The sequence below is a fragment of the Hyla sarda genome, chromosome 1 (genome assembly GCF_029499605.1).
Source record: "Hyla sarda isolate aHylSar1 chromosome 1, aHylSar1.hap1, whole genome shotgun sequence".
Lineage (NCBI taxonomy): Eukaryota > Metazoa > Chordata > Amphibia > Anura > Hylidae > Hyla > Hyla sarda.
This window is the reverse complement of record NC_079189.1, coordinates 258,057,683-258,077,676: the sequence shown is the minus strand read 5'-3', so window position 1 is coordinate 258,077,676 and position 19,994 is coordinate 258,057,683. Positions and strand designations below refer to the sequence as shown.

At 50.5% G+C, this 19,994-nt stretch overlaps 10 pseudogenes; all 10 read left to right on the top strand.

The window, feature by feature from the left end:
* Positions 1-2,175: 2,175 nt before the first annotated feature.
* Positions 2,176-2,295, top strand: LOC130349841 (5S ribosomal RNA; annotated as a pseudogene).
* Positions 2,296-6,739: 4,444 nt separating this feature from the next.
* On the top strand, positions 6,740-6,859 carry LOC130353139 (5S ribosomal RNA; annotated as a pseudogene).
* Positions 6,860-7,944: 1,085 nt separating this feature from the next.
* On the top strand, positions 7,945-8,064 carry LOC130330024 (5S ribosomal RNA; annotated as a pseudogene).
* An 82-nt stretch (positions 8,065-8,146) lies between these two features.
* Positions 8,147-8,266, top strand: LOC130352166 (5S ribosomal RNA; annotated as a pseudogene).
* A 1,066-nt stretch (positions 8,267-9,332) lies between these two features.
* Positions 9,333-9,452, top strand: LOC130350349 (5S ribosomal RNA; annotated as a pseudogene).
* Positions 9,453-10,925: 1,473 nt separating this feature from the next.
* Positions 10,926-11,045, top strand: LOC130317765 (5S ribosomal RNA; annotated as a pseudogene).
* Positions 11,046-12,733: 1,688 nt separating this feature from the next.
* On the top strand, positions 12,734-12,853 carry LOC130321407 (5S ribosomal RNA; annotated as a pseudogene).
* Positions 12,854-14,723: 1,870 nt separating this feature from the next.
* Positions 14,724-14,843, top strand: LOC130331574 (5S ribosomal RNA; annotated as a pseudogene).
* Positions 14,844-16,327: 1,484 nt separating this feature from the next.
* On the top strand, positions 16,328-16,447 carry LOC130328061 (5S ribosomal RNA; annotated as a pseudogene).
* A 475-nt stretch (positions 16,448-16,922) lies between these two features.
* Positions 16,923-17,042, top strand: LOC130334904 (5S ribosomal RNA; annotated as a pseudogene).
* Positions 17,043-19,994: the final 2,952 nt, after the last annotated feature.

Here is a 19,994-nt window from a genome sequence, read left to right as displayed (position 1 = left end):
GGCCATCCTAATCTCAACGCGCCTGCTCTCGTCAGATCGCAGACTGCTACCCAGATTAGGGCCCAGTAAGTACTGGCATGGGAGACTGGCTGGGAATCCCGGGTGCCGTTGACATTTTGCTCTATTGCTGCCTTCCGCTCCGATTCCGAAAAGAATTTATTGATGCTTAAATCCACAGTATACAAGGTGTGAAGCTGTCGACGGCCATCCTAAGCTTAACGCGCCTGCTCTCGTCAGATCGCAGACTGCTACCCAGCTTAGGGCCCAGTAAGTACCGGCATGGGAGACTGGCTGGGAATCCCGGGTGCAGTTGACATTTTGCTCTGTTGCCGCCTTCCTCTCCGATTCCGAAAAGGATTTACTGATGCTTAAATGCACAGTATAAAAAGCATGAAGCTGTCAACGGCCATCCTAAGCTGAACGCGCCTGCTCTCGTCAGATCGCAGACTGCTACCCAGCTTAGGGCCCGGTAAGTACTGGCAGGGGAGACTGGCTTGGAATCCCAGGTGCCGTTGACATTTTGCTCTATTGCTGCCTTCCGCTCCGATTCCGAAAAGAATTTATTGATGCTTAAATCCACAGTATACAAAGTGTGAAGCTGTCGACGGCCATCCTAAGCTTAACGCGCCTGCTCTTGTCAGATCGCAGACAGGTACAGATCTTAGGGCCCGGTAAGTACCGGCATGGGACACTGGCTGGGAATCCCGGCTGCCGTTGACATTTTGCTCTGTTGCCGCCTTCCGTTTCCAATTCCGAAAAGGATTTATTGATGCTTAAGTGCACAGTATAAAGGGCGAGAAGCTGTCAACGGCCTTAATAAGCTGAACGCGCCTGCTCTCGTCAGATTGCAGACTGCTACCCAGTTTAGGGCCCGGTAAGTACCAGCATGGGAGACTGGCTGGGAATCCCAGGTGTCGTTGACATTTTGCTCTGTTGCCGCCTTCTTCTCCGATTAATAAAAATATTTATTGATGCTTAAATCCACAATATACAAGGCGTAAAGATGTCAACGGCCATCCTAAGCTGAACGTGCCTGCTCTCGTAAAATCGCAGACTGCTACCTAGCTTAGGGCCCGGTAAGTACCAGCATGGGAGACTGGCTGGGAATCCCAGGTGTTGTTGACATTTTGCTCTGTAGCCGCCCTCCGCTCCGATTCCGAAAAGGATTTATTGATGCTTAAATCCACAGTATACAGGGTGTGAAGCCATCTACGGCTATCCTAAGCTGAATGTGCCTGTTCTTGTCAGATCGCAGACTGCTGCCCGGCAAGTACGGGCACGGGAGACTGGCTGGCAATCCAAGGTGCTATTGACATTTTGCTCTGTTGCCGCCTTCCTCTCCGATTCCGAAAAGGATTTATTGATGCTTAAATGCACAGTATAAAGGGCGAGAAGCTGTAAACGGCCATCCTAAGCTGAACGCGCCTGCTTTCGTCAGATCGCAGACTGCTACCCAGCTTAGGGCCAGGTAAGTACCAGCATGGGAGACTGGCTGGGAATCCCAGGTGTCGTTGACATTTTGTTCTGTTGCCGCCATCCGCTCCGATTCCGAAAAGGATTTATTGATGCTTAAATCCACAGTATACAGGGTGTGAAGGTGTCTACGGCCATCCTAAGCTGAATGCGCCTGTTCTCGTCAGATCGCAGACTGCTACCCAGCTTTGGGCCTGGTAAGTACCGGCATGGGAGTCTGGCTGGGAATCCCGGCTGCCGTTGACATTTTGCTCCGATTTCGAAAATTATTTATTGATGCTTAAATCCACAGTATACAAAGTGTGAAGCTGTCAACGGCCATCCTAAGCTGAAAGCGCCTGCTCTCGTCAGATTGTAGACTGCTACCCAGCTTAGGGCCCGGTAAGTACCAGCATGGGAGACTGGCTGGGAATCCCAGGTGTTGTTGACATTTTGCTCTGTAGCCGCCTTCCGCTTCGATTCCGAAAAGGATTTATTGATGCTTAAATCCACAGTATACAGGGTGTGAAGCCGTCTTTGTCTATCCTAAGCTGAATGTGCCTGTTCTTGTCAGATTGCAGACTGCTGCCCGGCAAGTACGGGCATGGGAGACTGGCTGGCAATCCAAGGAACTATTGACATTTTGCTCTGTTGCCGCCTTCCTCTCCGATTCCGAAAAGGATTTATTGATGCTTAAATGCACAGTATAAAAAGCATGAAGCTGTCAATGGCCATCCTAAGCTGAACGCGCCTGCTCTCGTCAGATCGCAGATTGCTACCCAGCTTAGGGCCCGGTAAGTACTGGCATGGGAGACTGGCTGGGAATCCCAGGTGCCGTTGACATTTTGCTCTATTGCTGCCCTCCGCTCCGATTCCGAAAATAATTTATTGATGCTTAAATCAACAGTATACAAGGTGTGAAGCTGTCGACGGCCATCCTAAGCTTAACGCGCCTGCTCTCGTCAGATCGCAGACTGGTACAGATCTTAGGGCCCGGTAAGTACCGGCATGAGACACTGGCTGGGAATCCCGGCTGCCGTTGACATTTTGCTCTGTTGCCGCCTTCCGTTCCGATTCCGAAAAGGATTTATTGATGCTTAAATGCACAGTATAAAGGGCGAGAAGCTGTAAACGGCCATCCTAAGCTGAACGCGCCTGCTCTCGTCAGATCGCAGACTGGTACAGATCTTAGGGCCCGGTAAGTACCGGCATGGGACACTGGCTGGGAATCCCGGCTGCCGTTGACATTTTGCTCTGTTGCCGCCTTACGCTCCGATTCCGAAAAGGATTTATTGATGCTTAAATCCACAGTATACAGGGTGTGAAGATGTCTACGGCCATCCTAAGCTGAATGCGCCTGTTCTCGTCAGATCGCAGACTGCTTCCCAGCTTCGGGACTGGTAAGTACCAGCATGGGAGACTGGCTGGGAATCCCGGGTGCAGTTAACATTTTGCTCAGTTTCTGCTCCGATTCCGAAAATTATTTATTGATGCTTAAATCCACAGTATACAAAATGTGAAGCTGTCAACGGCCATCCTAAGCTGAACGCGCCTGCTCTCGTCAGATCGCAGAGTGCTACCCAGCTTAGGGCCTGGTAAGTACCAGCATGGGAGACTGGCTGGGAATCTCGGGTGCAGTTGACATTTTAATCTGTTGCCGCCTTCCGCTCCGATTCGGAAAAGGATTTATTGATGCTTAAATCCACAATATACAGGGTGTGAAGCTGTCAACGGCCATCCTAAGCCTGAACGTGCCTGCTCTCCTCAGGTCGCAGACTGCTGCCCGGCAGTTAACGGCATGGGAGACTGGCTGGCAATCCAAGGTGCCATTGACATTTTGCTCTGTTGCCGCCTTCCTCTCCGATTAATAAAAATATTTATTGATGCTTAAATCCACAATTTACAAGGCGTGAAGATGTCAACGGCCATCCTAAGCTGAACGCGCCTGCTCTCATCAGATCGCAGACTGCTACCCAGCTTAGGGCCCAGTAAGTACCGGCATGGGTGACTGGCTGGGAATCCCGAGTGCAGTTGACATTTTGCTCTGTTGCCGCCTTCCGTTCTGATTCCGAAAATGATTTATTGATGCTTAAATGCACAGTATAAAAAGCATGAAGCTGTCAATGGCCATCCTAAGCTGAACGCGCCTGCTCTCGTCAGATCGCAGACTGCTACCCAGCTTAGGGCCTGGTAAGTACCAGCATGGGAGACTGGCTGGGAATCCCGGGTGAAGTTGACATTTTAATCTGTTGCCGCCTTCCGATCCAATTCGGAAAAGGATCTATTGATGCTTAAATCCACAATATACAGGGTGTGAAGCTGTCAACGGCCATCCTAAGCCTGAACGTGCCTGCTGTCCTCAGATCGCAGACTGCTGCCCGGCAGATACCGGCATGGGAGACTGGCTGGCAATCCAAGGTGCCATTGACATTTTGCTCTGTTGCCGCCTTCTTCTCCGATTAATAAAAATATTTATTGATGCTTAAATCCACAATATACAAGGCGTAAAGATGTCAACGGCCATCCTAAGCTGAACGCGCCTGCTCTCGTCAGATCGCAGACTGCTACCCAGCTTAGGGCCCAGTAAGTACCGGCATGGGAGACTGGCTGGGAATCCTGGGTGCAGTTGACATTTTGCTCTGTTGCCGCCTTCCGCTCCGATTCGGAAAATGATTTATTGATGCTTAAACGCACAGTATAAAGGGCGTGAAGCTGTCAACGGCCATCCTAAGCTGATCGTGCCTGCTCTCGTCAGATCGCAGACTGCTACCTAGCTTAGGGCCCGGTAAGTACCAGCATGGGAGACTGGCTGGGAATCCCAGGTGTTGTTGACATTTTGCTCTGTAGCCGCCTTCCGCTCCGATTCCGAAAAGGATTTATTGATGCTTAAATCCACAGTATACAGGGTGTGAAGCCATCTACGGCTATCCTAAGCTGAATGTGCCTGTTCTTGTCAGATCGCAGACTGCTGCCCGGCAAGTACGGGCACGGGAGACTGGCTGGCAATCCAAGGTGCTATTGACATTTTGCTCTGTTGCCGCCTTCCTCTCCGATTCCGAAAAGGATTTATTGATGCTTAAATGCACAGTATAAAAAGCATGAAGCTGTCAATGGCCATCCTAATCTCAACGCGCCTGCTCTCGTCAGATCGCAGACTGCTACCCAGATTAGGGCCCAGTAAGTACTGGCATGGGAGACTGGCTGGGAATCCCGGGTGCCGTTGACATTTTGCTCTATTGCTGCCTTCCGCTCCGATTCCGAAAAGAATTTATTGATGCTTAAATCCACAGTATACAAGGTGTGAAGCTGTCGACGGCCATCCTAAGCTTAACGCGCCTGCTCTCGTCAGATCGCAGACTGCTACCCAGCTTAGGGCCCAGTAAGTACCGGCATGGGAGACTGGCTGGGAATCCCGGGTGCAGTTGACATTTTGCTCTGTTGCCGCCTTCCTCTCCGATTCCGAAAAGGATTTACTGATGCTTAAATGCACAGTATAAAAAGCATGAAGCTGTCAACGGCCATCCTAAGCTGAACGCGCCTGCTCTCGTCAGATCGCAGACTGCTACCCAGCTTAGGGCACGGTAAGTACTGGCAGGGGAGACTGGCTTGGAATCCCAGGTGCCGTTGACATTTTGCTCTATTGCTGCCTTCCGCTCCGATTCCGAAAAGAATTTATTGATGCTTAAATCCACAGTATACAAAGTGTGAAGCTGTCGACGGCCATCCTAAGCTTAACGCGCCTGCTCTTGTCAGATCGCAGACAGGTACAGATCTTAGGGCCCGGTAAGTACCGGCATGGGACACTGGCTGGGAATCCCGGCTGCCGTTGACATTTTGCTCTGTTGCCGCCTTCCGTTTCCAATTCCGAAAAGGATTTATTGATGCTTAAGTGCACAGTATAAAGGGCGAGAAGCTGTCAACGGCCTTAATAAGCTGAACGCGCCTGCTCTCGTCAGATTGCAGACTGCTACCCAGTTTAGGGCCCGGTAAGTACCAGCATGGGAGACTGGCTGGGAATCCCAGGTGTCGTTGACATTTTGCTCTGTTGCCGCCTTCTTCTCCGATTAATAAAAATATTTATTGATGCTTAAATCCACAATATACAAGGCGTAAAGATGTCAACGGCCATCCTAAGCTGAACGTGCCTGCTCTCGTAAAATCGCAGACTGCTACCTAGCTTAGGCCCCGGTAAGTACCAGCATGGGAGACTGGCTGGGAATCCCAGGTGTTGTTGACATTTTGCTCTGTAGCCGCCCTCCGCTCCGATTCCGAAAAGGATTTATTGATGCTTAAATCCACAGTATACAGGGTGTGAAGCCATCTACGGCTATCCTAAGCTGAATGTGCCTGTTCTTGTCAGATCGCAGACTGCTGCCCGGCAAGTACGGGCACGGGAGACTGGCTGGCAATCCAAGGTGCTATTGACATTTTGCTCTGTTGCCGCCTTCCTCTCCGATTCCGAAAAGGATTTATTGATGCTTAAATGCACAGTATAAAGGGCGAGAAGCTGTAAACGGCCATCCTAAGCTGAACGCGCCTGCTTTCGTCAGATCGCAGACTGCTACCCAGCTTAGGGCCAGGTAAGTACCAGCATGGGAGACTGGCTGGGAATCCCAGGTGTCGTTGACATTTTGTTCTGTTGCCGCCATCCGCTCCGATGCCGAAAAGGATTTATTGATGCTTAAATCCACAGTATACAGGGTGTGAAGGTGTCTACGGCCATCCTAAGCTGAATGCGCCTGTTCTCGTCAGATCGCAGACTGCTACCCAGCTTTGGGCCTGGTAAGTACCGGCATGGGAGTCTGGCTGGGAATCCCGGCTGCCGTTGACATTTTGCTCCGATTTCGAAAATTATTTATTGATGCTTAAATCCACAGTATACAAAGTGTGAAGCTGTCAACGGCCATCCTAAGCTGAAAGCGCCTGCTCTCGTCAGATTGTAGACTGCTACCCAGCTTAGGGCCCGGTAAGTACCAGCATGGGAGACTGGCTGGGAATCCCAGGTGTTGTTGACATTTTGCTCTGTAGCCGCCTTCCGCTTCGATTCCGAAAAGGATTTATTGATGCTTAAATCCACAGTATACAGGGTGTGAAGCCGTCTTTGTCTATCCTAAGCTGAATGTGCCTGTTCTTGTCAGATTGCAGACTGCTGCCCGGCAAGTACGGGCATGGGAGACTGGCTGGCAATCCAAGGAACTATTGACATTTTGCTCTGTTGCCGCCTTCCTCTCCGATTCCGAAAAGGATTTATTGATGCTTAAATGCACAGTATAAAAAGCATGAAGCTGTCAATGGCCATCCTAAGCTGAACGCGCCTGCTCTCGTCAGATCGCAGATTGCTACCCAGCTTAGGGCCCGGTAAGTACTGGCATGGGAGACTGGCTGAGAATCCCAGGTGCCGTTGACATTTTGCTCTATTGCTGCCCTCCGCTCCGATTCCGAAAATAATTTATTGATGCTTAAATCAACAGTATACAAGGTGTGAAGCTGTCGACGGCCATCCTAAGCTTAACGCGCCTGCTCTCGTCAGATCGCAGACTGGTACAGATCTTAGGGCCCGGTAAGTACCGGCATGAGACACTGGCTGGGAATCCCGGCTGCCGTTGACATTTTGCTCTGTTGCCGCCTTCCGTTCCGATTCCGAAAAGGATTTATTGATGCTTAAATGCACAGTATAAAGGGCGAGAAGCTGTAAACGGCCATCCTAAGCTGAACGCGCCTGCTCTCGTCAGATCGCAGACTGGTACAGATCTTAGGGCCCGGTAAGTACCGGCATGGGACACTGGCTGGGAATCCCGGCTGCCGTTGACATTTTGCTCTGTTGCCGCCTTACGCTCCGATTCCGAAAAGGATTTATTGATGCTTAAATCCACAGTATACAGGGTGTGAAGATGTCTACGGCCATCCTAAGCTGAATGCGCCTGTTCTCGTCAGATCGCAGACTGCTTCCCAGCTTCGGGACTGGTAAGTACCAGCATGGGAGACTGGCTGGGAATCCCGGGTGCAGTTGACATTTTGCTCAGTTTCTGCTCCGATTCCGAAAATTATTTATTGATGCTTAAATCCACAGTATACAAAATGTGAAGCTGTCAACGGCCATCCTAAGCTGAAGGCGCCTGCTCTTGTCAGATCGCAGACTGCTACCCAGCTTAGGGCCCGGTAAGTACCAGCATGGGAGACTGGCTGGGAATCCCAGGTGTTGTTGACATTTTGCTCTGTTGCCGCCTTCCGCTCCGATTCCGAAAATAATTTATTGATGCTTAAATCCACAGTATACAAGGTGTGAAGCTGTCGACGACCATCCTAAGCTTAACGCGCCTGCTCTCGTCAGATCGCAGACTGGTACAGATCTTAGGGCCCGGTAAGTACCGGCATGAGACACTGGCTGGGAATCCCGGCTGCCGTTGACATTTTGCTCTGTTGCCGCCTTCTGTTCCGATTCCGAAAAGGATTTATTGATGCTTAAATGCACAGTATAAAGGGCGAGAAGCTGTCAACGGCCATCCTAAGCTGAACGAGCCTGCTCTCGTCAGATCGCAGACTGCTACACAGCTTAGGGCCCGGTAAGTACCAGCATGGGAGACTGGCTGGGAATCCCAGGTGTCGTTGACATTTTGTTCTGTTGCCGCCTTCCGCTCCGATTCCGAAAAGGATTTATTGATGCTTAAATTCACAGTATACAGGGTGTGAAGATGTCTACGGCCATCCTAAGCTGAATGCGCCTGTTCTCGTCAGATCGCAGACTGCTACCCAGCTTCGGGCCTGGTAAGTACCAGCATGGGAGACTGCCTGGGAATCCCGGCTGCCGTTGACATTTTGCTCTGTTTCTGCTCCGATTTCGAAAATTATTTATTGATGCTTAAATCCACAGTATACAAAGTGTGAAGCTGTCAACGGCCATCCTAAGCTGAACGCGCCTGCTCTCATCAGATCGCAGTCTGCTACCCAGCTTAGGGCCCGGTAAGTACCAGCATTGTAGACTGGCTGGGAATCCCGGGTGCAGTTGACATTTTAATCTGTTACCACCTTCCGCTCCGATTCGGAAAAGGATTTATTGATGCTTAAATCCACAATATACAGGGTGTGAAGCCGTCTACGGCTATCCTAAGCTGAATGTGCCTGTTCTTGTCAGATCGCAGACTGCTGCCCGGCAAGTACGGGCACGGGAGACTGGCTGGCAATCCAAGGTGCTATTGACATTTTGCTCTGTTGCCGCCTTCCTCTCCGATTCCGAAAAGGATTTATTGATGCTTAAATGCACAGTATAAAAAGCATGAAGCTGTCAATGGCCATCGTAAGCTGAACGCGCCTGCTCTCGTCAGATTGCAGACTGCTACCCAGCTTAGGGCCCGGTAAGTACTGGCATGGGAGACTGGCTGGGATTCCCAGGTGCCGTTGACATTTTGCTCTATTGCTGCCTTCCGATCCGATTCCGAAAAGAATTTATTGATGCTTAAATCCACAGTATACAAGGTGTGAAGCTGTCGACGGCCATCCTAAGCTTAACGCGCCTGCTCTCGTCAGATCGCAAACTGGTACAGATCTTAGGGCCCGGTAAGTACCGGCATGGGACACTGGCTGGGAATCCCGGCTGCCGTTGACATTTTGCTCTGTTGCCGCCTTCCGTTCCGATTCCGAAAAGGATTTATTGATGCTTAAATCCACAGTATACAGGGCATGAAGATGTCTATGGCCATCCTAAGCTGAATGCGTCTGTTCTCATCAGATCGCAGACTGCTACCCAGCTTCGGACCTGGTAAGTATCAGCATGGGAGACTGACTGGGAATCCCGGGTGCAGTTGACATTTTGCTCTGTTTCTGCTCCGATTCCGAAAATTATTTATTGATGCTTAAATCCACAGTATACAAAGTGTGAAGCTGTCAACGGCCATCCTAAGCTGAACGCGCCTGCTCTCGTCAGATCGCAGACTGCTACCCAGCTTAGGGCCTGGTAAGTACCAGCATGGGAGACTGGCTGGGAATCCCGGGTGCAGTTGACATTTTAATCTGTTGCCGCCTTCCGCTACGATTCGGAAAAGGATTTATTGATGCTTAAATCCACAATATACAGGGTGTGAAGCTGTCAACGGCCATCCTAAGCCTGAACGTGCCTGCTTTCCTCAGGTCGCAGACTGCTGCCCGGCAGTTAACAGCATGGGAGACTGGCTGGCAATCCAAGGTGCCATTGACATTTTGCTCTGTTGCCGCCTTCCTCTCCGATTAATAAAAATATTTATTGATGCTTAAATCCACAATTTACAAGGCGTGAAGATGTCAACGGCCATCCTAAGCTGAACGCGCCTGCTCTCATCAGATCGCAGACTGCTACCCAGCTTAGGGCCCAGTAAATACCGGCATGGGTGACTGGCTGGGAATCCCGAGTGCAGTTGACATTTTGCTCTGTTGCCGCCTTCCGTTCTGATTCCGAAAATGATTTATTGATGCTTAAATGCACAGTATAAAAAGTATGAAACTGTCAATGGCCATCCTAAGCTGAACGCGCCTGCTCTCGTCAGATCGCAGACTGCTACCCAGCTTAGGGCCTGGTAAGTACCAGCATGGGAGACTGGCTGGGAATCCCGGGTGCAGTTGACATTTTGCTCTGTTGCCGCCTTCCGCTCCGATTCGGAAAATGATTTATTGATGCTTAAACACACAGTATAAAGGGCGTGAAGCTGTCAACGGCCATCCTAAGCTGATCGTGCCTGCTCTCGTCAGATCGCAGACTGCTACCTAGCTTAGGGCCCGGTAAGTACCAGCATGGGAGACTGGCTGGGAATCCCAGGTGTTGTTGACATTTTGCTCTGTAGCCGCCTTCCGCTCCGATTCCGAAAAGGATTTATTGATGCTTAAATCCACAGTATACAGGGTGTGAAGCCATCTACGGCTATCCTAAGCTGAATGTGCCTGTTCTTGTCAGATCGCAGACTGCTGCCCGGCAAGTACGGGCACGGGAGACTGGCTGGCAATCCAAGGTGCTATTGACATTTTGCTCTGTTGCCGCCTTCCTCTCCGATTCCGAAAAGGATTTATTGATGCTTAAATGCACAGTATAAAAAGCATGAAGCTGTCAATGGCCATCCTAATCTCAACGCGCCTGCTCTCGTCAGATCGCAGACTGCTACCCAGATTAGGGCCCAGTAAGTACTGGCATGGGAGACTGGCTGGGAATCCCGGGTGCCGTTGACATTTTGCTCTATTGCTGCCTTCCGCTCCGATTCCGAAAAGAATTTATTGATGCTTAAATCCACAGTATACAAGGTGTGAAGCTGTCGACGGCCATCCTAAGCTTAACGCGCCTGCTCTCGTCAGATCGCAGACTGCTACCCAGCTTAGGGCCCAGTAAGTACCGGCATGGGAGACTGGCTGGGAATCCCGGGTGCAGTTGACATTTTGCTCTGTTGCCGCCTTCCTCTCCGATTCCGAAAAGGATTTACTGATGCTTAAATGCACAGTATAAAAAGCATGAAGCTGTCAACGGCCATCCTAAGCTGAACGCGCCTGCTCTCGTCAGATCGCAGACTGCTACCCAGCTTAGGGCCCGGTAAGTACTGGCAAGGGAGACTGGCTGGGAATCCCAGGTGCCGTTGACATTTTGCTCTATTGCTGCCTTCCGCTCCGATTCCGAAAAGAATTTATTGATGCTTAAATCCACAGTATACAAAGTGTGAAGCTGTCGACGGCCATCCTAAGCTTAACGCGCCTGCTCTTGTCAGATCGCAGACAGGTACAGATCTTAGGGCCCGGTAAGTACCGGCATGGGACACTGGCTGGGAATCCCGGCTGCCGTTGACATTTTGCTCTGTTGCCGCCTTCCGTTTCCAATTCCGAAAAGGATTTATTGATGCTTAAGTGCACAGTATAAAGGGCGAGAAGCTGTCAACGGCCTTACTAAGCTGAACGCGCCTGCTCTCGTCAGATTGCAGACTGCTACCCAGTTTAGGGCCCGGTAAGTACCAGCATGGGAGACTGGCTGGGAATCCCAGGTGTCGTTGACATTTTGCTCTGTTGCCGCCTTACGCTCCGATTCCGAAAAGGATTTATTGATGCTTAAATCCACAGTATACAGGGTGTGAAGATGTCTACGGCCATCCTAAGCTGAATGCGCCTGTTCTCGTCAGATCGCAGACTGATACCCAGCTTCGGGCCTGGTAAGTACCAGCATGGGAGACTGGCTGGGAATCCCATGTGCCGTTGACATTTTGATCTATTGCTGCCCTCCGCTCCGATTCCGAAAATAATTTATTGATGCTTAAATCCACAGTATACAAGGTGTGAAGCTGTCGACGGCCATCCTAAGCTTAACGCGGCTGCTCTCGTCAGATCGCAGACTGGTACAGATCTTAGGGCCCGGTAAGTACCGTCATGGGACACTGGCTGGGAATCCCGGCTGCCGTTGACATTTTGCTCTGTTGCCGCCTTCCGTTTCCGATTCCGAAAAGGATTTATTGATGCTTAAATGCACAATATACAAAGTGTGAAGCTGTCAACGGTCATCCTAAGCTGAACGTGCCTGCTCTCGTTAGATCGCAGACTGATACCCAGCTTAGGGCCTGGTAAGTACCAGCATGGGAGACTGGCTGGGAATCCCAGGTGTTGTTGACATTTTGCTCTGTAGCCGCCTTCCGCTTCGATTCCGAAAAGGATTTATTGATGCTTAAATCCACAGTATACAGGGTGTGAAGCCGTCTACGGCTATCCTAAGCTGAATGTGCCTGTTCTTGTCAGATCGCAGAATGCTGCCCGGCAAGTACGGTCATGGGAGACTGGCTGGCAATCCAAGGTGCTATTGACATTTTGCTCTGTTGCCGCCTTCCTCTCCGATTCCGAAAAGGATTTATTGATGCTTAAATGCACAGTATAAAAAGCATGAAGTTGTCAATGGCCATCGTAAGCTGAACGCGCCTGCTCTCGTCAGATCGCTGACTGCTACCCAGCTTAGGGCCCGGTAAGTCCTGGCATGGGAGACTGGCTGGGAATCCCAGGTGCCGTTGACATTTTGCTCTATTGCTGCCTTCCGCTCCGATTCCGAAAAGAATTTATTGATGCTTAAATCCACAGTATACAAGGTGTGAAGCTGTCGACGGCCATCCTAAGCTTAACGCGCCTGCTCTCGTCAGATCGCAGACTGGTACAGATCTTAGGGCCCGGTAAGTACCGGCATGGGACACTGGCTGGGAATCCCGGCTGCCGTTGACATTTTGCTCTGTTGTCGCCTTCCGTTCCGATTCCGAAAAGGATTTATTGATGCTTAAATGCACAGTATAAAGGGCGAGAAGCTGTCAACGGCCATCCTAAGCTGAACACGCCTGCTCTCGTCAGATCGCAGACTGCTACCCAGCTTAGGGCCCGGTAAGTACCAGCATGGGAGACTGGCTGGGAATCCCAGGTGTCGTTGACATTTTGCTCTGTTGCCGCCTTACGCTCCGATTCCGAAAAGGATTTATTGATGCTTAAATCCACAGTATACAGGGTGTGAAGATGTCTACGGCCATCCTAAGCTGAATGCGCCTGTTCTCGTCAGATCGCAGACTGATACCCAGCTTCGGGCCTGGTAAGTACCAGCATGGGAGACTGGCTGGGAATCCCGGGTGCAGTTGACATTTTGCTCTGTTTCTGCTCCGATTCCGAAAATTATTTATTGATGCTTAAATCCACAGTATACAAATTGTGAAGCTGCCAACGGCCATCTTAAGCTGAACGCACCTGCTCTCGTCAGATCGCAGACTGCTACCCAGCTTAGGGCCTGGTAAGTACCAGCATGGGAGACTGGCTGGGAATCCTGGGTGCAGTTGACATTTTAATCTGTTGCCGCCTTCCGCTCCGATTCAGAAAAGGATTTATTGATGCTTAAATCCACAATATACAAGGTGTGAAGCTGTCAACGGCCATCCTAAGCCTGAACGTGCCTGCTCTCCTCAGATCGCAGACTGCTGCCCGGCAGTTACCGGCATGGGAGACTGGCTGGCAATCCAAGGTGCCATTGACATTTTGCTCTGTTGCCGCCTTCCTCTCCGATTAATAAAAATATTTATTGATGCTTAAATCCACAATATACAAGGCGTGAAGATGTCAACGGCCATCCTACGCTGAACGCGCCTGCTCTCGTCAGATCGCAGACTGCTACCCAGCTTTGGGCCCAGTAAGTACCGGCATGGGAGACTGGCTGGGAATCCCGGGTGCCGTTGACATTTTGCTCTATTGCTGCCTTCCGCTCCGATTCCGAAATTAATTTATTGATGCTTAAATCCACAGTATACAAGGTGTAAAGCTGTCGACGGCCATCCTAAGCTTAACGCGCCTGCTCTCGTCAGATCGCAGACTGGTACAGATCTTAGGGCCCGGTAAGTACCGGCATGGGACACTGGCTGGGAATCCCGGCTGCCGTTGACATTTTGCTCTGTTGCCGCCTTCCGTTCCGATTCCGAAAAGGATTTATTGATGCTTAAATCCACAGTATACAGGGTATGAAGATGTCTATGGCCATCCTAAGCTGAATGCGCCTGTTCTCATCAGATCGCAGACTGCTACCCAGCTTCGGACCTGGTAAGTACCAGCATGGGAGACTGGCTGGGAATCCCGGGTGCAGTTGACATTTTAATCTGTTGCCGCCTTCCGCTCCGATTCGGAAAAGGATTTATTGATGCTTAAATCCACAATATACAGGGTGTGACGCTGTCAACGGCCATCCTAAGCCTGAACGTGCCTGCTCTCCTCAGATCGCAGACTGCTGCCCGGCAGTTACCGTCATGAGAGACTGGCTGGCAATCCAAGGTGCCATTGACATTTTGCTCTATTGCCGCCTTCCTTTCCGATTAAAAAAATATTTATTGATGCTTAAATCCACAATATACAAGGTGTGAAGATGTCAACGGCCATCCTAAGCTGAACGCGCCTGCTCTCGTCAGATCGCAGACTGCTACCCAGCTTAGGGCCCAGTAAGTACCGGCATGGGAGACTGGCTGGGAATCCCGGGTGCAGTTGACATTTTGCTCTGTTGCCGCCTTACGCTCCGATTCCGAAAAGGATTTATTGATGCTTAAATTCACAGTATACAAGGTGTGAAGCTGTCGACGGCCATCCTAAGCTTAACGCGCCTGCTCTCGTCAGATCTCAGACTGGTACAGATCTTAGGGCCCGGTAAGTACCGGCATGGGACACTGGCTGGGAATCCCGTCTGCTGTTGACATTTTGCTCTGTTGCCACCTTACGTTCCGATTCCGAAAAGGATTTATTGATGCTTAAATGCACAGTATAAAGGGCGTGAAGCTGTCAAAGGCCATCCTAAGCTGAACGCGCCTGCTCTCGTCAGATCGCAGACTGCTACCCAGCTTAGGGCCTGGTAAGTACCAGCATGGGAGACCGGCTGGGAATCCCGGGTGCATTTGACATTTTAATCTGTTGCCGCCTTCCGCTCCGATTCGGAAAAGGATTTATTGATGCTTAAATGCACAGTATAAAGGGCGTGAAGCTGTCAACGGCCATCCTAAGCTGTACGCGCCTGCTCTTGTCAGATTGCAGACTGCTGCCCGGCAGATACCGGCATGGGAGACTGGCTGGCAATCCAAGGTGCCATTGACATTTTGCTCTGTTGCCGCCTTCCTCTCCGATTAATAAAAATATTTATTGATGCTTAAATCCACATTATACAAGGCGTGAAGATGTCAACGGCCATCCTAAGCTGAACTTGCCTGCTCTCATCAGATTGCAGACTGCTAACCAGCTTAGGGCCCAGTAAGTACCGGAATGGGAGACTGGCTGGGTATCACGGGTGCAGTTGACATTTTGCTCTGTTGCCGCCTTCCGTTCCGATTCCGAAAAGGATTTATTGATGCTTAAATGCACAGTATAAAAAGCATGAAGCTGTCAATGGCCATCCTAAGCTGAACGCGCCTGCTCTTGGCAGATCGCAGACTGCTACCCAGCTTAAGGCCCGGTAAGTACCAGCATGGGAGACTGGCTGGGAATCCCAGGTGTCGTTGACATTTTGCTCTGTTGCCGCCTTCCGCTCCGATTCCGAAAATGATTTATTGATGCTTAAATGCACAGTATAAAATGCATGAAGCTGTCAATGGTCATCCTAAGCTGAACGCGCCTGCTCTCATCAGATCGCAGACTGCTACCCAGCTTAGGGCCCGGTAAGTACTGGCATGGGAGACTGGCTGGGAATTCCGGTTGACATTTTGCTCTATTGCTGCCTTCCGCTCCGATTCCGAAAATAATTTATTGATGCTTAAATCCACAGTATACAAGGTGTGAAGCTGTCGACGGCCATCCTAAGCTTAACGCGCCTGCTCTCGTCAGATCGCAGACTGGTACAGATCTTAGGGCCCAGTAAGTACCGGCATGGGACACTGGCTGGGAATCCCGGCTGCCGTTGACATTTTGCTCTGTTGCCGCCTTCCGTTCCGATTCCGAAAAGGATTTATTGATGCTTAAATGCACAGTATACAAAGTGTGAAGCTGTCAACGGCCATCCTAAGTTGAATGCGCCTGCTCTCGTCAGATCGCAGACTGCTACCCAGCTTAGGGCCTGGTAAGTACCAGCATGGGAGACTGGCTGGGAATCCCGGGTGCAGTTGACATTTTAATCTGTTGCCGCCTTCCGCTCCGATTCGGAAAAGGATTTATTGATGCTTAAATGCACAGTATAAAGGGGGTGAAGCTGTTAACGGACATCCTAAGCTGAACGCGCCTGCTCTCGTCAGATCGCAGACTGCTACCCAGCTTAGGGCCCGGTAAGTACCAGCATGGGAGACTGGCTGGGAATCTCAGGTGTTGTTGAAATTTTGCTCTGTAGCTCTGTAGACATTTTGCTCCGATTCCGAAAAGGATTTATTGATGCTTAAATCCACAATATACAAGGCGTGAAGATGTCAACGGCCATCCTAAGCTGAACGCGCCTGCTCTCATCAGATCGCAGACTGCTACCCAGCTTAGGGCCTGGTAAGTACCAGCATGGGAGACTGGCTGGGAATCCCGGGTGCAGTTGACATTTTAATCTGTTGCCGCCTTCCGCTCCGATTCGGAAAAGGATTTATTGATGCTTAAATCCACAATATACAGGGTGTGAAGCTGTCAACGGCCATCCTAAGCCTGAACGTGCCTGCTCTCCTCAGATCGCAGACTGCTGCCCGGCAGTTACCGGCATGGGAGACTGGCTGGCAATCCAAGGTGCCATTGACATTTTGCTCTGTTGCCGCCTTCCTCTCCGATTAATAAAAATATTTAATGATGCTTAAATCCACAATATACAAGGCGTGAAGCTGTCAACGGCCATCCTAAGCTGAACGCGCCTGCTCTCGTCAGATCGCAGACTGCTACCCAGCTTAGGGTCTGGTAAGTACCAGCATGGGAGACTGGCTGGGAATCCCGGGTGCAGTTGACATTTTAATCTGTTGCCGCCTTCCGCTCCGAGTCGGAAAAGGATTTATTGATGCTTAAATGCACAGTATAAAGGGCATGAAGCTGTCAACGGCCATCCTAAGCTGAACGCGCCTGCTCTCGTCAGATCGCAGACTGCTACCCAGCTTAGGGCCCGGTAAGTACCAGCATGGGAGACTGGCTGGGAATCCCAGGTGCTATTGACATTTTGATCTGTTGCCGCCTTCCTCTCCGATTAAAAAAAATATTTATTGATGCTTAAATCCACAGTATACAAGGCATGAAGATGTCAACGGCCATCCTAAGCTGAACGCGCCTGCTCTCGTCAGATCGCAGACTTCTACCCAGCTTAGGGCCCGGTAAGTACTGGCATGGGAGACTGGCTGGCAATCCCGGGTGCCGTTGATATTTTGCTCTATTGCTGCCTTCGGCTCCGATTCCGAAAATAATTTATTGATGCTTAAATCCACAGTATACAAGGCGTGAAGATGTCAACGGCCATCCTAAGCTGAACGCGCCTGCTCTCGTCAGATCGCAGACTGCTACCCAGCTTAGGGCCCGGTAAGTAACGGCATGGGAGACTGGCTGGGAATCCCGGGTGCAGTTGAAATTTTAATCTGTTGCCGCCTTCTGCTCCGATTCGGAAAAGGATTTATTGATGCTTAAATCCACAATACACAGGGTGTGATGCTGTCTACGGCCATCCTAAGCCTGAACGTGCCTGCTCTCCTCAGATCGCAGACTGCTGCCCAGCAGTTACCGGCATGGGAGACTGGCTGGCAATCCAAGGTGCCATTGACATTTTGCTCTGTTGCCGCCTTCCACTTCGATTAATAAAAATATTTATTGATGCTTAAATCCACAATATACAAGGCGTGAAGATGTCAACGGCCATCCTAAGCTGAACGCGTCTGCTCTCGTCAGATCGCAGACTGCTACCCAGCTTAGGGCCCAGTAAGTACCGGCATGGGAGACTGGCTGGGAATCCCGGGTGCAGTTGACATTATGCTCTGTTGCCGCCTTCCGTTCCGATTCCGAAAAGGATTTATTGATGCTTAAATGCACAGTATAAAAAGCATGAAGCTGTCAATGGCCATCCTAAGCTGAACTCGCCTGCTCTCATCAGATCGCAGACTGCTACCCAGCTTAGGGCCCAGTAAGTACCGGCATGGGAGACTGGCTGGGAATCCCGGGTGCAGATGACATTTTGCTCTGTTGCCGCCTTTCGTTCCGATTCCGAAAAGGATTTATTGATGCTTAAATGCACAGTATAAAAATCATGAAGCTGTCAATGGCCATCCTAAGCTGAACGCGCCTGCTCTCGTCAGATCGCAGACTGCTACCCAGCTTAGGGCCCAGTAAGTACCGGCATGGGAGACTGGCTGGGAATCCCGGGTGCAGTTGACATTATTCTCTGTTGCCGCCTTCCGTTCTGATTTCGAAAAGGATTTATTGATGCTTAAATCCACAATATACAGGGTGTGACGCTGTCAACGGCCATCCTAAGCCTGAACGTGCCTGCTCTCCTCATATCGCAGACTGCTGCCCGGCAGTTACCGTCATGAGAGACTGACTGGCAATCCAAGGTGCCATTGACATTTTGCTCTATTGCCGCCTTCCTTTCCGATTAAAAAAATATTTATTGATGCTTAAATCCACAATATACAAGGTGTGAAGATGTCAACGGCCATCCTAAGCTGAACGCGCCTGCTCTCGTCAGATCGCAGACTGCTACCCAGCTTAGGGCCCAGTAAGTACCGGCATGGGAGACTGGCTGGGAAGCCCGGGTGCAGTTTACATTTTGCTTTGTTGCCGCCTTCCTTTCCGATTCCGAAAAGGATTTATTGATGCTTAAATGCACAGTATAAAAAGCATGAAGCTGTCAATGGCCATCCTAAGCTGAACGCGCCTGCTCTCATCAGATCGCAGACTGCTACCCAGCTTAGGGCCCGGTAAGTACTGGCATGGGAGACTGGCTGGGAATCCCGGTTGACATTTTGCTCTATTGCTGCCTTCCGCTCCGATTCCGAAAATAATTTATTGATGCTTAAATCCACAGTATACAAGGCGTGAAGATGTCAACGGCCATCCTAAGCTGAACGCGCCTGCTCTCGTCAGATCGCAGACTGCTACCCAGCTTAGGGCCCGGTAAGTAACGGCATGGGAGACTGGCTGGGAATCCCGGGTGCAGTTGAAATTTTAATCTGTTGCCGCCTTCTGCTCCGATTCGGAAAAGGATTTATTGATGCTTAAATCCACAATACACAGGGTGTGATGCTGTCTACGGCCATCCTAAGCCTGAACGTGCCTGCTCTCCTCAGATCGCAGACTGCTGCCCAGCAGTTACCGGCATGGGAGACTGGCTGGCAATCCAAGGTGCCATTGACATTTTGCTCTGTTGCCGCCTTCCACTTCGATTAATAAAAATATTTATTGATGCTTAAATCCACAATATACAAGGCGTGAAGATGTCAACGGCCATCCTAAGCTGAACGCGTCTGCTCTCGTCAGATCGCAGACTGCTACCCAGCTTAGGGCCCAGTAAGTACCGGCATGGGAGACTGGCTGGGAATCCCGGGTGCAGTTGACATTATGCTCTGTTGCCGCCTTCCGTTCCGATTCCGAAAAGGATTTATTGATGCTTAAATGCACAGTATAAAAAGCATGAAGCTGTCAATGGCCATCCTAAGCTGAACTCGCCTGCTCTCATCAGATCGCAGACTGCTACCCAGCTTAGGGCCCAGTAAGTACCGGCATGGGAGACTGGCTGGGAATCCCGGGTGCAGATGACATTTTGCTCTGTTGCCGCCTTTCGTTCCGATTCCGAAAAGGATTTATTGATGCTTAAATGCACAGTATAAAAATCATGAAGCTGTCAATGGCCATCCTAAGCTGAACGCGCCTGCTCTCGTCAGATCGCAGACTGCTACCCAGCTTAGGGCCCAGTAAGTACCGGCATGGGAGACTGGCTGGGAATCCCGGGTGCAGTTGACATTATTCTCTGTTGCCGCCTTCCGTTCTGATTTCGAAAAGGATTTATTGATGCTTAAATCCACAATATACAGGGTGTGACGCTGTCAACGGCCATCCTAAGCCTGAACGTGCCTGCTCTCCTCATATCGCAGACTGCTGCCCGGCAGTTACCGTCATGAGAGACT